Source organism: Hyperoodon ampullatus, assembly GCF_949752795.1.
Source record: "Hyperoodon ampullatus genome assembly, chromosome: 4".
Taxonomy (NCBI): Eukaryota; Metazoa; Chordata; class Mammalia; order Artiodactyla; family Ziphiidae; genus Hyperoodon; species Hyperoodon ampullatus.
In genome coordinates, this window is record NC_136917.1 from 118,397,664 (window position 1) to 118,405,538 (window position 7,875).

Sequence of the window (7,875 nt, forward strand, 5' to 3'; positions counted from 1 at the left end):
ATGTAATTCCCTCTCCTAGAAAGTAGGCTGGACTTCATGGCTCAATTCTAATGCATAGAATTTGGCAGGAGTGACAGGAGGTAACTTCCACGATTAGATCACAAAAAGAAAGACTGCAGCGCCTCTTTTGGGTGTTCCTTCTTTCCCTCAGTAGCTTGCTCCCTCTCTCTCTTTCCATCTCAGAGCCTAGTCATCAGTGAAGAACAGATTCTCATGCTGAAGATGCCAGATGGAGAAGAGAGGCCCCGGAGAGCCCAACCGCCGGCTGCGAGAGTGATGCTCTTTGGAAGCGGACGCTCCTGTCCCAGTCAACGCTTCAGATGATGTAGCCAGACCACTAGCTTGACTGCAGACTCAGGAGAAGCATGGAGCCAGAACTATCCAACTAAGCCACTGTGCGTGCTGACCCATAGCAAGTGAGAAATAATACATGTGTGTTTTAAGCTAAGTTTGGTGGTAATTTGGTACACAGCACTAAATAACTAATACACTATTATTTAAATTAATTTCATTGGTTTCTTTTTACTTTTGAAAATGTAGCTACTAGAAAATTTTAAATTACTTGTGTGGTTCACATTACATTTCTGTTGGACAGCACTGGTCTCTGTGGCTCAGACGGGGCAACAGTGCTCCCAGTTTAATTCGGGACTCTAAGGACCTGGACTCAAATTTATGATGTAGACAGTCATGAAATATTTAGGTATAAACCTTACAAATTATGTTATAATCTCTAATTTCTTGGCTAAGCCCATTCCTGATATTTACATATTGAAGAGCTGTGGATTCAGAGTCAAGAGTTACTCAATTCTCAGTTTAGCCCCCAGTTAGTTGGACACTGTACCCAGAGAGACCACTTTAATGTTCCTTCCAGCTCTAACATTCTATGGTTCAACAACTGCTCATTTCAGCATTTTCTTGCCACCAGGGCGTAACAGCAGCATTGGTGATAGCATTGGTGATTCAGGTGATGGTGAACCAACATTAGCGGCTCCACTTGTCCCACATGGTCCCTTAGCAAAGAGTGGTGAGTGGGTCAGAATGAGGGGTGGCAGCCTGAGACAAGGCCACACTCTCCAGCATACCCGTGACTGCTCCCACTATCTTCCACAGCCTTTCCTAGAATTCTTGCATATCTGTTCTTCACTGTTGCTGACATCTACAACACCAGAAAACTGTGTTTTCCTTTAGGAGTATTGTAGCTAAGTTTGACGTTAGGAAGAAATGAAGGGCTTAGCTTTCTATTTATTTACGGAACCACAGAGATCCAAAGTGCTAATTAGAAAAATATTTTAGAAAACTGTATTTCGATTGGATTTTATTTTGCTAGTACGATGACAAATTCTCATAAGTTTTCAATGGTTTTTCCATCTTCTGACCAGAAGGCCACCGATTTGAGTCTCCTCTACTCTGGCAATTTACCGATAATTATAGGATAGGGCTATGTTACAAGAACGAACATAGTCCTCTGTGATTTTTTGCCACACTTAATTAAGAAATTCTCTTCCTTCTGTCTTAAATACGTTTTACTTTGACAGCATGATTGCAGACGTAATACATGGCCCTTCAGAGGGGGATGACTTCTCTAGCCATATTTTGACCAAAAGCAGATAGTCTACTAAAAGGCTGTCATTGATAGTTTCAATCACTTAAAAGTGACGTTTGATAAATGTTGCTGAAAATATTCCCACTTTGGACTTACTGGGTGGGTGATTAAGTGAAGGGCAAGGACTGTTACACAAGCCATTATTTTATACATGTTAGTGGATAGTGGCTGCTCTGACATTTTGTACAAAAAAACCAAACAGGTTATTAATATAAATTAGCATTATTTTGGCAGATGGCATTTATTGTTTCATGATATTTATTTTATTAGGTCTTTCATTTGCAAATTTGTGTAACAACATTTTAGCAGAATTTAGATTTTCCTCAGGAGATGAGTTTTAGAAAGCTCTTGCTAAACTGTAGAGGTAATGCTATGAGGGAATGGTAAAGTGATGTCACTTATATGGAGACTATTACAAATTAGGGCTTTGTATTTCAGTGACAATTTAAATTCTAGATTTTGATTTTCAGTTTTCTAAATGTACATAATTTTTTCCTAAATAAAATCATTAGTGCTTGTCTAAGTACACAAAATAAGAAAATCAACCATTTCAGGTGATACCAAAGCTTTCCCAAGTTTCCAGAATAATGGGATTAAAGTCATACATGTGCTATTCTGTTTCCCATAGGCACTAACTTCAGCCATCGCTTCACAACACCAAGCAAGCTGGCTTTCAAAACGTACTCAACATATGCTTCTGATAACTTTCTAAAACAAGTAATAAACAGCACAGCATGTTAGAGTAGACTTATGTAAATTAGTGTCCAAGAAGTGATGGTTCTTAGTTTCTCCTTTTTATTCTCATTTTCAAACCAATTTTCTTTGCTTTAGCAGTAAACATTAAGCAATGTACACCCAAACCTTGGGAAGCTTTTTTTCTTTTTTTTTCACATTTGCAGGCACAACATAATTTTTTTCAACTGAAGAAAGCCATGGCTTTACCAGTGAAATTCTATTACTGTCTTCAGGGAATGATGATTTATACTACTAAGGTTTAGAACGTGGAACTTTTTTTTTTTTTTTTTTTGCAGTACACGGGCCTCTCACTGTTGTGGCCTCTCCCGCTGTGGAGCACAGGCTCCGGACGCGCAGGCTCAGCAGCCATGGCTCACGGGCCCAGCCACTCCGCGGCATGTGGGATCTTCCCAGACCGGGGCACGAACCCGTGTCCCCTGCATCGGCAGGTGGACTGTCAACGACTGCGCCACCAGGGAAGCCCCAGAACGTGGAACTTTTTATCTTCAGCTCTTGGAATCCAATGAAACCATTTTCGTGCCTTTGCCTCCTCTTTACTCCTCTTCCTCCCTCCTTGACCATTTCACGTCCTTCCGCAGCCACACACAGTCTCATTCTTCACTCTCTGCAGCTCTCTCTCCAGGGTGGACCCTCTGCCTTTGGTGGTCCTGCAACTTCAGGCTAGTCCAGCCACTGATGACTAATTCTGTTCCACCACTCGCTCCCTCCACCTCCCCTGCCCACACAGAGGGTGCTCTCTCCTCCTCTCCCCGCAAGGGGCTTACCACACAGACCCAGCTTCAGCAAAGGAAAGTGCTCACAGGGCAAGGAGAGGAAGAGGACTTAATGTTAACGTCAAAAACAAGGGAAAGAGTTGATATGCAGCCTTAGGCGTGTGCAGGATGCTCCTAGCTGTCTTTCTGAAGTCCTGCCTGCTAATCCCCCAATGCCCCCAAGGCACTCCCACAAAATTTGCTGTTACCAGCCATGCAGATATTTTCCTAATTCCCAATTCTAACCCCACCTTACAAACAGGTGCCTTTTAGTGCAATCAGGATAAAATACACGTGTGGCTATTACTTTGTTGCTTTGAAAAGGTGACGAAGGGCATAGGGCCTATCAGGCCAGGCCATCCCTGGGTAATTTGCCATGAGCCTCTGTGTGGATCCAGATCCTCCCTTTGTTTGAGATCTGATTCCTGCAGATGACTGACAAGGGCGGACTTGTAACAACATTATTTCAGGAGGATAATACCCAGCCACCATAAATTCCTTTTTTAATAGTTTATTGCAGGTTGTAGGCTATTGACAATGACTTTATTTTAAGCACGAAGGAAAATAGTTCCTTGTTGCTGCTAGTCTCTAAAACCACTTTAAGACGTTTTAGTACCCTCAGAGAAAACCTAGGCTTTCATGAAATGAATCATAAATAGTTGAGTTAAAGCAAACCACTGTTCAATAGAAAGAGAGAGGAAGGGACGAGAAAAGAAGATATCTGAGATACAAAAGAGATGCTCTGGGAGCCGCTTCCATGCAAGTAAAATTTCAACCTAACTTTCACAGCCATCCTTCCACGTCTTAACTTTCCTGGGTGATAAATAAAGTTGAACAAAGAAATTTCTAAAAGCCTTAACCATACCTATGTGGAAGAATGAAAATGAGTTAGGAACTAGCTCATTCTCAGATTAGCAGGAGGAATTCTGGGTTTCATTTCATTTCGTGTTCTGTTGAGGCACATCACTTCATTACTGATTCTTTGCAGTGAAAAAGAGACATTACAATTTTCATGGAAGATCTCAAATTTCGTTAGTATTTGTACATCTTGACTTCAAGTGATGCTGCAAGAGATTTTTAGCAGTTCTTGTAGTTTCACTTCTTGTAGTTTCAGACCACACACCCGGACCTATGCCGTAAAAGGCCATCAGGAAATAGAAAATAATTTTATGGACATTTAATTAGAGGAGAATGTTTATAAGAGCGTGTGTATCTATTTTTTCTTTTCCTTTAAAAACGTGTTGCCTTTTATTGGAAAAACATATAAAAATACAAGCCCTAAAATATCTTTCTAAAAAGCAATTCTTATAAAACACGCATAGAGTTAAAACCATGCAAGGTAGGTACATATGTGACTAATCATATTTTTGATATATCTCTCTACCTAATCATTAACTATAAATGCCATATAAGAATTTGTAATCCACAGTAAATTATTTCATAGAAATAATTTAAGAGGGCTGCTGACTAATGTGAAACATTCTAGTTTCCACCAGCAGTTGGCTGCCAAACGTTGTAAAAAAAAAAAAAAAAAAAGAGTCCCAGATATAAGTTGACATAAATTATCATGACTATAAATCTCTAACGATCAAGTGGCGGTTAGGTATTATTGCATTTAGAAGATAGGGAAAAACATATTAAACACCATGAAGTCTTTCCTGGTTCCACTTTACATATTAGGAACTGGATCTTTAAAAATCCCCTCAAAGCCTTTTAACTTCTTTAATGCCCTAGACTCAATGTCCTATGTTTCAAAATACATTGTAATAGTTAGAGTTTACTAAGCATAGAAAAAAAGGGGGAAATCATATTATAATTACCAGAAAGACAGCCTAAGCTCTATTTTTAAAATGTGAGTTAGAAAATTTAGTTTTAAACTAAAACTTTTAACATTTTTCAAATGTTTTTCTCAGAGTGTCCTTTTTGCAGCAAAAATCAGAATAACTCAAAGTGTTAATTATCCAAATAACAGTTATGAGGGGTCTTTTGCCCCCTTTCAAATTCTTAGGTTCTCTGTAAAGCTGGAAACATTTGAGTGGAAATAATGTTCAGATTATAAAAAGCAGCAGCACATGAGTGAAATCAGGCAGAATTGGCCTGACAAGGGGTCAGAAACCAGAAACAGTGACATGCAACCACTCAAATGGCAGCATTATTCAGGTAGAAATCCATAATTAGCTGAATTTTTTGAGTTTAGAGGATTACTATAAAGTGCAGGGGGGAAATAGTAAGTCTGGTTGAGAAAATTAATTCCCTTTCCAAATCTTCATCCTTTCCTTCAAGATGTGACTCCAAAGAAAGACAATTATGTCAAAGAAGGTTAGGGGCCTAATTCTGAACACTGCCTTTTAAGCACATTCTAGAGGCCTATTAGACATCATGTAAACTGTAGACAGCAGTGCTTCCACCACCCCAATACTAAACATCTGTGCACCAGCTTCTTGGGAGCAGAAATGGAGACATATGCATTTTAACATATTCCAAGAATATAGTCACAGGGGAAAATCTACCTTTCACCATATATGGCCATTGTGCAACTTTATCCAAGACCTTGATGCAGATATTTATGTAATATCTTCACTCCCTGTCCCCATAGGTTGGCAGAGGTTTAAGGAAATCCTTTGGGGAGACCCCTGCAAAGTTGGTTTTCTAAACTATGAATGGTGCTGATGGAAAAAAGCTGAAATGCTTTTTTGAGCATGAATTGGACTATCTCCATGTGGGGTATGTCAGAGAATTTTTTATCAGTCTTTCTAAAAATATCTATAGATATAAAAATTTGTAGTTATTATATACACTGAACATTCTATTTGTGCCAGAGGTTCTTTTTTGGTAAATTGTGATCTTGACCCATTTCTTTGTGTAATATCTCAGTATGCACTCAATTCCAGTGATGGAAAAGAAGATCCATGGGATAAAGTGAATACCAGGTGATATTTTACAAGTGACTTTGGGAAATTGTCCAACACGGTTAGATTAACACTTTGCTGATTATGAGGGAAGAGAAATACAACCAGTGGGAAGAATTACAATAATGGTATTCCAAAAGAGACATAGTGTTAAAAATGACACTTAAAATTTTTTCATGAGTATAATTTGCATAATTAAACCAGTGTGAAATTAGCATGCTGGCGTGTAGTGGACGTTTAAAGAACATACAGCAGGCACGATAATGTAGTCAAATGAGCAGCTATGATGTTTTATTACAAAACTTTAAGTATGTGGAGGGGGGTTTTCAGAAGGCCTGGATTCTAATTATGCTTTGCTTTTTTTTTTTAAACGAGCTTTCTGACTGTGGCTAAGTCTCCTCATCAGAAAGAAAGAGAGATGATAATATTTGTCCTTCTTACCTCACAGTTACTACAAAGCTAAAATAAGAGAACACACATACAATTGCCTTGAAAACTGTCAGACACTCCAGAGGCACAAGATACGATTATCATCATATTCTCAACCATCCTGCAGTAATAGGATGCCATTTTCATGTCAGTGCTAATGTAGGATTCCCACTGGGAAGAAAATAATCAAAAGAATGCTGCTGCCTCCACTCGAGAGCTCCCCGTAAGGAGCCCTTTGAGCACTGAGAAAGGGCCATGCTCCCGCCCTAAGCATCACCCACCGCTCCCCATGGACTCTCTGGCCAGAGTGCTCACCGGGAGGATGGTTCGCACACTCACGCTCACAGAGAGGACGTGGCTCTAGGACTTGCCCTCCACCTGCCTGTCTCCCACACGTTAATAATGAAAGCTATTCTCAAACCTCCAGGATCAGCATATACCTTTGGAGAACAGAGAAGCTGCAAATCACCGGTGCTGCCTGGCCTTCTCTCTTAACACAGCTGCGCTGCATTTACTGCTTCTCTACTCAGCTCACCCTTCCTGCAAAATCTATCAATATTATCTTTAAAATGTGTTCAGTAAATTGTTACCTAGGAGAGATTTTAGCTCCGGGGGTGAGGGTGGGGCTTAAAAATGTTAATTATCTGGAGCATAGAGCTTAACATTCTGGACTCCAAGATGGTTCTTAAGCCTATTTAGATTTTCTCCAAATTCTTTAAGACTAATGCAACTTCTGAATGTATCTAGTAACCTCTATTTGTGGAAATGGTAGATGTGAGAAGACCAGATTAAATCCACAGATAATCCCCAAATCCCATTTTAGCCAACAGCACGGCTCTTTTCCCACCAAGCCCAGCGCTAGAAGGACCATTAAGAAGAGTAAGGCTGCCTGGAGTTCCAAGTTCCCCGTTCCCCTGCCTACCCTCTGGTGGAGATGCTAATGAACCAGCCAAACTGCCAGACAAATAGGCCAGCAGAAAGAAGAGTAGGAAATCAGGGGCCTGGGCCACTGCCAAGCTAGAAAATCAGACGCTGAGGAACTAGAAGGCCCTGGAGTCTTAGCAGAAAGGAGCAACCCAGGAGCCTTGCCTTGGGAGTCCTGGGCTACAGTTGCCAGAAGCAGCAGGGTGGTTCTACTTTGCAAAGCTGTCACACTCAGATCATTGCCCTCTGCCCAGTGTGACCATCTGTGTGCTCGCCCAAGATGAACAAGAGCAAGCTACAATCAGGAGGTTCCTCCCTGGGTTCATAGCACCAAGGCGGTGGACTGATCCAAGCGCTCTCCTCAACTGAACTGCCGTTTACTCCCAGGATGAGGAAGGAAGAAGACAAAAAGATTCTATTTTTAGGACTCCTCTGTAAATCCCACTGGCCTTCACTTTAGTGTTCTCCCCCTCTCGGTGCTTTTTATTTTTTCTAACTCGAT